Source organism: Lactuca virosa, chromosome 9, assembly GCF_052849685.1.
Source record: "Lactuca virosa cultivar CGN04683 chromosome 9, Lactuca_virosa_CGN04683_v6, whole genome shotgun sequence".
Taxonomy (NCBI): domain Eukaryota; kingdom Viridiplantae; phylum Streptophyta; class Magnoliopsida; order Asterales; family Asteraceae; genus Lactuca; species Lactuca virosa.
Window position 1 is genome coordinate 58,360,613 of NC_136434.1, and position 10,004 is coordinate 58,370,616.

The following is a 10,004-nucleotide window of genomic DNA, read 5'->3' on the forward strand; positions in this document are numbered from 1 at the left end:
TTTTGCTTGAAATTTCGAAAGATGATCCTTGAGATTCATAATAAAGCACCTACATCCGAAAACATGAAAGAATTTCACATTAGGTTTACGATTATTCAGAATTTCGTATGGTGTAATATTAAAACGACGATGAATGAATGATCTGTTTTGAGTGAAACATGCTGTTGAAACAGCTTCCGCCCAAATATATTGAGGTAAATTCGCATATGCCAACATGGTTCTTATTGCTTCGCATAGTGAGAGATTCCTTCATTCTACAACACCATTTTGTTGTGGTGTATATGGAGATGAAAAATTATGTGAAATTCCTTTGTCCACCAAAAATGAATCAAGAACATTGTTCTTAAATTCAGTTCCATGATCACTCTTGATTTTTCGAACAGTCTTCTTCAACGTGGTTTCCATCTTTTTGATAAAGTCAATCATAATTTGTGCAACTTCGGATTTGAGCATGAGAAAATAAACCCACGTAAATCTAGAAAAATCATCAACAATAACTAAAATGTACCGTTTATTGTTGAGAGTTGAAACAGTCGAAGGACCACACAAATCAATATGTAACAACTCCAGAGGTGCAACAATTTTCGAATCAATTATGATTTGATGACCTTGTTTATGTTGCTTGCCAACTTCACAAGCTGCACATAAAGAATCATTGTCAAATTTAAGTACAGGTAAACCTCTTACCAGATCTTGTACCACAAGTTTATTTAGGTTTCGAAAGTTGAGATGTGAAAGTCTTCGATGCCATAACCAACTTAAATCTGATGTAGCTTTCAAAAGAAGGCATACAGCTGGTTTGCCTACAATTGGATTGATGTCGAGAGTGAACATGTCGCCTTTCCTTTTAGATTTCAGTAATATTTCGTTTGTGTTAACATTCAAAATAACACTTCCTTCTTCGTTGAAAAGAACTTGATTGCCAGTGCCCACAACAAGTTGAGAAACACTAATCAAGTTATGTTGAAGACCTTCAACATATGCAACACGATTCATTGTGAATTGTCCATTTGTGATTTTCCCATATCCTTTGACTTGACACTTCTGATTGTTCCCAAACTTTACTACTCCAGCATTTTTGAGACTTCGAAAATCTCTTAAATTCTCCTTCTTCCCAGTCATGTGACGAGAGCAACCACTATCAATATACCACTTGTTATCATATTGCTCGTCACACAATACCTGAAATTAATGGAAAAATTTAGGTACCCAAGGCTTTTTGGGTCCTTGGAAATTAGATTTCAATTTCGAATGTAATAAAGAACTTTTAACCCAATCACAAACTTTGGTTTTGAGACTATCAATTAAGTTTACTTCATCATCTAAAGGAACCGAAACATAGGTGTTTGATGGTTTCGAATGTTCACTAACATTACCCTTCGCATTTAGAGTTTGTGACTGAACTGTCTTCGCTTTTGTGACTAGTCTCCAAGCTTTGACCGAGATGTTCGAATCCTTTGATGATGAGCTTTCATTCGAAGAAGTATTCACATATTTTTCATATGCTTCATGAATTTGCTCTTTTGAATATGTATTCGACTGATACATTTTTCCTTTTCCTTCAAGCCAATGATCAATGTTCTTTCTTGAAGTCAATCCTTTTTCCCGAGACGTTTTCATAGTTTCTTTCTTCGTGTGATTAGGAAAATTTGGCTTTTGAGGTACAAAATCAACTTTGGGATTTGTTACAAAAGAGTAAGCATAGGATGAATCAACTGTTGATTTAAAATGTTGTTGTTGAAAGACTTGTTGATTTGTATTAGATTTATTTGAAAAAGTCTTTGATTTGTTAGTTGCAGAAACTTTCGAAAACTTTGGATGCTTTTTCACTTCTGACCTTGTATGATTTGATTGAGATGAATGTTGGGTTTTTTTTGAAAAAGAGGAATTTTTAGCTTTGAAAACATTTTTGATTGATTGCGATTCAGACATCTTTTGAGACTCAACATTTTGCCAAAATATTTTCTTTCTTGCTTGTCTTTTTGAAATGTTGTTTTCCTTTGAAAATTTGTCAATTTGATCTTTAAATACCTTAGAGTTTAGTTTCACAACTTTTTCATTTTCTTTTTCAATCGGTTTTGAATTCTCTTTTTCAATTTTGGATTTTTCAACCCATTTTCTTTGTGGTTTTTTGACGTTGAAAAACATACGAATTCTTTGTTAAATTGTTTTCAAGTACGCTTTGATTGGCTAAAAAACCTTCTTCAGTTGTTTTTGAATAATCCTCCTCAACCAACTTCTTTAATTCTGGTTTGATATTCTCAACATTTCCAGTAGTTACGAAAACTTGATTTGGAAAAATGACATCATCTGTGCATTTAAAATTTGGATAAACCACTGTATTCGTTTCAAGATAATGTTCACCTTTTTCATTCAATACTTTTTCGAACTTTTGTGTATCTCCATACACTTGATCAACAACTATTCGTGGAATTTCTTCTTCCTTTGAAGATGCCTTTTCTTTCGAATTTTTCTCTACATCTTCATCATCACTATCATCAGTTTGGCAATCTTTGAGATCCACGAAGTTCATATTACAAACTTTCGAAGTTGAGGGTATATCAGTTTCATTTTCAACCATCAAATCCTTATATTTTTCTTTCCCTTTAGATGTTGAAGCAACATTAACAATAGACAACTGATAACAATCAACATCTTCAAGCTCACTAATTTCACTAATATTATCAGAATTATCTTTAATATTAGCAAAATTAGACTGAGAATCAGACATTGAATTCTCAGTCTTTTTCAAAATTTGAATTTGTTCATATCTAGTCAAAGTATCATTCACAATGTTAACTAATTCATTCGTATCAAGACATTCATCAACTTTGACTATTCCATATCTATACTTATCATTCGGAACATTGTTAAAATCAGCTATTTCCTTTTCACAGTCATACGAAATGTTATCTACCTTAGCTCTTTCATAAGCTAAAAACGGGAGCAATTTTCTATGTTGTTCTTTACTGATTTCGCATGAATGATGAAGTTCAGTTAATTTCCCATACAATCTTTTAGCCGAATTACAGTAAATGTTCCTCTGGGCTAACAACAGTTTATTATCACTAGACAAATTATCCCTATCAACCATGATATTAGTTATTTAAAGTTCTAAACAATCTATGTTAGTGATTTTCGAATCTGATTTCTTCTGTGTCTCTAGCAACTGCATAGACAGCTTCTTAGCCTCATTGCTAGCAGATACCACAATCGAATCAAAATAAGTAACAGTTTCATCGAAAGATACTAATTCAGAATTATAAGCATGTACTGGAATATTGAAAGATTCAAGAATATTTCGTACCTTTGTGGTCATCGGAGATTTGTCAGCAGCTTTTGATACGAAGCATCTTCCATGCACTTCGTATGCCTCCTCCTCTGATTCTTCCTCCATTTTTGCAAACATTGCTCCGTGGGTTGGATTTTGCATCTCCTCATCATCTGATCGAGATGACCAGATTTGATAAGTACCTTCTTCATCCTCATTCGCACCCTTTGCAACCAGAGACAAATTTTTGCTTTAGCACGAACCACCTCCAACTTCTCAGCATAGTACGCCTCATCCTTGACCTTATTCTTTCTTTCATCCTTCTTTCGAAGCATACAGTCATTCGAAAGGTGATTAGCACCGTTGCAATAATGACAATCAAGCCCAACATCTCCCTTTAACTTCTTCTCAGTCTTTCCCTCAACAACCTTCGTATCTTTCATCTCATCCTTCTTCTTCTCTTCCCCAACACTTTTACTCAAAAAGTTCCCTTTTGTCTCAGATGACTTTGCCTTCGGATTGAAAGGCTTTTTGAAGAACTTTTTCACACGATTGTTTGAATAAAAAGCAATTGCCTCATCATCTGAGTTCATGATGAACCCTTCGTCTTCATCCGAAACGTCTTTCTCAGCTTCTTTTTCAGAGATCTTCGAAACCAAAGCTAGTGGACCTCCTAAACTTAACTTCGATTCTTCAGCTATTTCGTTCACTTCGCTTTCATGAGTCTTCAGTTGATTGTACAAGTCATTCAAAGTTGACGTATCAAAGCTCTGTTGATTCTTAACCATCATGCTCACACTACGCCACTCCTTTCGAAGTCCCATAACAAAAATTAGATTGAACTCCATGGCTGATCTGGTGATACCATATCGATTGCATCAATAGATCAATTCATTAAGACGATCGTATAAACTTCAATAGTTTCACCATCTTTCTGTCTGAAGTCCTTCAGTTCCACTAAACATTGCTTCACAGGGTTAACTTTTGTCTTCTCACTTCCCTGAAATTTCTCCTTGAGATTGTTCAAGATTTCCTTTGCAGTTGTACAACTCCTTACATAGTTGTAAACAACTGGAGGCAAAGCTCCTCTTAGCTCTCTTACACACCTCTTCTCCAGCTTTTTCAGACGATCAGTTTGATTCTCAACTTCAGAATTTCCAGAAGATGATCCAATTGGTTGGACATTCGATGGTGGATTGAGATTGCCAGAAATGCAATTCCACAGTTCTTCATCCAATCCATTGAGATAATCCTGCATACGATCAGCCCATTGATCGTAATACTAAGGGATGAGCATAGGAATTTTGGTGGATGATCCTAGAAGATGAGAAAATGAAGTCATGGAATTTAGATTGAAAGACGCCATTGATGTACGGAATAAATCCTTGAGAATTTTTGAAGAAACTTTGAGAATTTGACAACAAACTATATGATTCAATTCAAAATCACTATTAGAACACTCGATTCAATGAATTAAGTGCAAAATCGAATCACAGACTAAGATCTAGACAATTTTTCACTTTCAAAAAGTGCGGAAACTTTTGAATCAAAAAGTTGATTCAAAAACCTTTTGAACAATGTGAAAATCAGATCAGAGATATGATTCCTGCTCTGATACCAATTGATGAAACAAAGAATCGAGTATTGAATTAATCAGAATATGAATTCAAGATAGGATTGCGAGATTTGAACACAGAATGTAAATATGATATGTTTGGCTCTATTACGCTTTCAAGATTTACAGAGTACAAGTGAATATTTTGTAAAGACTTCGTTACTAAGACTCAAGTAAACACTCCTATTTATAGGAGAGAAAAGCGTACAAAAAATATACTAAGGACTAAACATTAAGTTTCGAATACAATGCCTTAGTAAAATACATTACATAAATGTTCGAAGACACCAACACATACTTCCACTAATTACAATACTTCGACCCTAACAATTTGGATCATGGTTTGATTACTCTTGGTAACTGATAGTGTTTTTAGAATCTAAGTATGCAAATATGATATTAGCAACATGTACATGTTTTATCTTTGAAAAAATTTGATGTGAATTTTTTTCTTTTTTTGATTTTTAAAGATATGCAAGGACAAAGATGCTAACCCTCAGGTGTGGGAATCTGCTCTACCATTAAAAGGGTAAGACCATGTTTCCTTTTTCCCCCATTAACTATTGTTTGAAAAGAAATAGTATCATAAATATAAAATATTTGAGAAAATTGTTAATTATGTCACACTTGATGATATGGAAGAAAAAGATATATAAAGACAAATTTGTAAAAAGTTGGGACTTCAAGGGGAAGTTTAATTTCTCTTGCTTTCTCTTCTAAATCCTTCTATATTTAGTAAAAAAAGACACAGTAAATAGCATCATATTTTGACTTGTTATCAAAGTACTTAAATCTTTAAAAATAACATATTAGTTTGAAATCTCACCAAAATAAGGTGTTTTGATGTTAAAAATTTAATAAAGCATATGATGTTAATTTTCCCTTGATTCCACACTTTATTAACATTAAATATAACCTGTTGTTTCAAAAACTCACTACAATTTAAAACCAAGATAATTCGAAACAAGAAATATAGAAAAGAGTAAATTATAGAAATGGTGGTTGTGGTATTTGACTGATTGTTAGAATGCATAAAATGTTTAATCTGTGAATTATAGACATGGTTCCTGTGGTATTTTGGTCGATTCTTTTATCTGTAAAATAACATCCTACTTTGGTACTTTGTTGGTACTTTTAGCTTATTAGAGAACATACTTTGATATGACAGAAAACAAAACCTACATCTGCCAAGATTGTATCAGACTGTCGATAATGACTATTTCCCAATTGATATATATGAACAGATGCTCTCCAACTATTGTTATTTAAAAGAAATTCAAACCAATATAAGAATTTTTAATGTTTTACTCTAATCTCTGTCTAATCTATTGTTTAATCTATTTTTTTGATTATCGATATAAGTCTAGCTTTTGAAAAATATAGTACTTTTAAACAATCCAACAAGAAAAATTATAACTTGTTTTGTGCATCAGATTCGGTTGGCGTGGCACGGAGGATATTCTAAGTTACACCCATGAATACAAGATGAGACTAGACAAAGCTGGTGAAATTTGAGATATCCATGTTCACATGGTTATTGAGGTAAACAACCATGGATACAAGATTTTCTATTTTTGATTTGATATAACTAATCTCTTATGTAGGCTTCAAAAAATTGTGTTCTTTTTTGGAAGGTAAATATCTTCGGGGTGCTAACTGGCTATTAAGAATGCCCAATGATTTAGAACGGTTCAAAGACAAGGGTGTGTGACTGAAGACCTAATGAGAAACGGGCCTTCGAAATACCGAAGTTGTAAAAGAAGAATGTTCTAAGGTTTCACTTTTCGACAAATCCTAAAACCAGACGCTCATCAATGTTTAGTGCTCATTTTATGACAGTATGCATATAGTAATAAGCTCCAACTTTTGGTCCATACAAATTACAACTTGGTTTTCACTATTAATTTTTATAAAATATATTCGGAATAAAAACAATGAAATTTAAATGTATTGTCCTTAATTTGTTTATTATAACGTCCTATTTTCATCCTTTCCGGTACTTCGAAAAAAAGTTGAAATTTCAAGGTTGTAATAGAGAGAAACGAGTTAAGGTTCTACAATAAACAAAGTAATGAAAGTGTGTTGCTATTATATGCAAAATTCTTGATGAGTATTCAATAACTCATTCTTTGCACGAATTTGAGCTCTTGTCAAAACTCCCTCTTGTGGATTCCCAATAACTTGATCCTTCGGATGATCTCTTGTCCATTTTTCCATTGGTGGATATGCTGGATCAAATTCCAAAGGTGCATCTTCGTATATTTCATCATTTTCTGAGCCTGCAATTGAACAAGTATCATCAACATTATGCTCCCCCTCAACAGTAAGCTCCCCCTCAACAACATGCTCCTCCTCAACATCAGCATTCAATCGTTCTTTCTCCCCCTCGAAAGAATGCTCTTCATCATTTAAAGTATTCGAATCCAAGTGCTCCCCTCCACTGGATTATTTTTCGTACTTTCGCCTTCTTGAGGATTTGGTGTTGTGTCATCAGTAAGTTTCGTAAATTCAGGTATTTGATTATCAGGAGCATGAATTTCAGCATCGACTGCATTATCTGAAATTCCAAATATCAAATCATAATCAATATCATCCATTTGTAAAGATTCTGTTTCAACTTGTGTTTCTTGTAAAATTGGATGAATTGCAAATTTATGATTATTTTGTTTAAGATAGTAATCATTGAATGTTAGATTGAAAGTTTCTTCCACTTTTCGCGTCCGCTTATTTAACACACGATATGCGGCAAAATTGTGCGAATATCCAAGGAAAATCCCTTCATCAGCTTTTGCTTGAAATTTCGAAAGATGATCCTTGAGATTCATAATAAAGCACCTACATCCGAAAACATGAAAGAATTTCACATTAGGTTTACGATTATTCAGAATTTCGTATGGTGTAATATTAAAACGACGATGAATGAATGATCTGTTTTGAGTGAAACATGCGGTTGAAACAGCTTCCGCCCAAATATATTGAGGTAAATTCGCATATGCCAACATGGTTCTTATTGCTTCGCATAGTGAGAGATTCCTTCGTTCTACAACACCATTTTGTTGTGGTGTATATGGAGATGAAAAATTATGCGAAATTCCTTTGTCCACCAAAAATGAATCAAGAACATTGTTCTTAAATTCAGTTCCATGATCACTCTTGATTTTTCGAACAGTCTTCTTCAACGTGGTTTCCATCTTTTTGATAAAGTCAATCATAATTTGTGCAACTTCGGATTTGAGCCTGAGAAAATAAACCCACGTAAATCTAGAAAAATCATCAACAATAACTAAAATGTACCGTTTATTGTTGAGAGTTGAAACAGTCGAAGGACCACACAAATCAATATGTAACAACTCCAGAGGTGCAACAATTTTCGAATCAATTATGATTTGATGACCTTGTTTATGTTGCTTGCCAACTTCACAAGCTGCACATAAAGAATCATTGTCAAATTTAAGTACAGGTAAACCTCTTACCAGATCTTGTACCACAAGTTTATTTAGGTTTCGAAAGTTGAGATGTGAAAGTCTTCGATGCCATAACCAACTTAAATCTGATGTAACTTTCGAAAGAAGGCATACAGCTGGTTTTCCTACAATTGGATTGATGTCCAGAGTGAACATGTCACCTTTCCTTTTAGTTTTCAGTAATATTTCGTTTGTGTTAACATTCAAAATAACACTTCCTTCTTCGTTGAAAACAACTTGATTGCCAGTGTCCACAACAAGTTGAGAAACACTAATCAAGTTATGTTGAAGACCTTCAACATATGCAACACGATTCACTGTGAATTGTCCATTTGTGATTTTCCCATATCCTTTGACTTGACACTTCTGATTGTTCCCAAACTTTACTACTCCAGCATTTTTGAGACTTTGAAAATCTCTTAAATTCTCCTTCTTCCCAGTCATGTGACGAGAGCAACCACTATCAATATACCACTTGTTATCATATTGCTCGTCACACAATACCTGAAATTAATGGAAAAATTTAGGTACCCAAGGCTTTTTGGGTCCTTGGAAATTAGATTTCAATTTCGAATGTAATGAAGAACTTTTAACCCAATCACAAACTTTGGTTTTGAGACTATCAATTAAGTTTACTTCATCATCTAAAGGAACCGAAACATAGGTGTTTGATGGTTTCGAATGTTCACTAACATTACCCTTCGCATTTAGAGTTTGTGACTGAACTGTCTTCGCTTTTGTGACTGGTCTCCAAGCTTTGACCGAGATGTTCGAATCCTTTGATGATGAGCTTTCATTCGAAGAAGTATTCACATATTTTTCATATGCTTCATGAATTTGCTCTTTTGAATATGTATTCGACTGATACATTTTTCCTTTTCCTTCAAGCCAATGATCAATGTTCTTTCTTGAAGTCAATCCTTTTTCCCGAGACGTTTTCATAGTTTCTTTCTTCGTGTGATTAGGAAATTTTGGCTTTTGAGGTACAAAATCAACTTTGGGATTTGTTACAAAAGAGTAAGCATAGGATGAATCAACTGTTGATTTAAAATGTTGTTGTTGAAAGACTTGTTGATTTGTATTAGATTTATTTGAAAAAGTCTTTGATTTGTTAGTTGCAGAAACTTTCGAAAACTTTGGTTGCTTTTTCACTTCAGACCTTGTATGATTTGATTAAGATGAATGTTGGGTTTTTTTTGAAAAAGAGGAATTTTTAGCTTTGAAAACATTTTTGATTGATTGCGATTCAGACATCTTTTGAGACTCAACATTTTGCCAAAATATTTTCTTTCTTGCTTGTCTTTTTGAAATGTTGTTTTCCTTTGAAAATTTGTCAATTTGATCTTTAAATACCTTAGAGTTTAGTTTGACAACTTTTTCATTTTCTTTTTCAATCGGTTTTGAATTCTCTTTTTCAATTTTGGATTTTTCAACCCATTTTATTTGTGGTTTTTTGACGTTGAAAAACATACGAATTCTTTGTTAAATTGTTTTCAACTACGCTTTGATTGGCTAAAAAACCTTCTTCAGTTGTTTTTGAATAATCCTCCTCAACCAACTTCTTTAATTCTGGTTTGATATTCTCAACATTTCCAGTAGTTACGAAAACTTGATTTGGAAAAATGACATCATCTGTGCATTTAAAATTTGGATA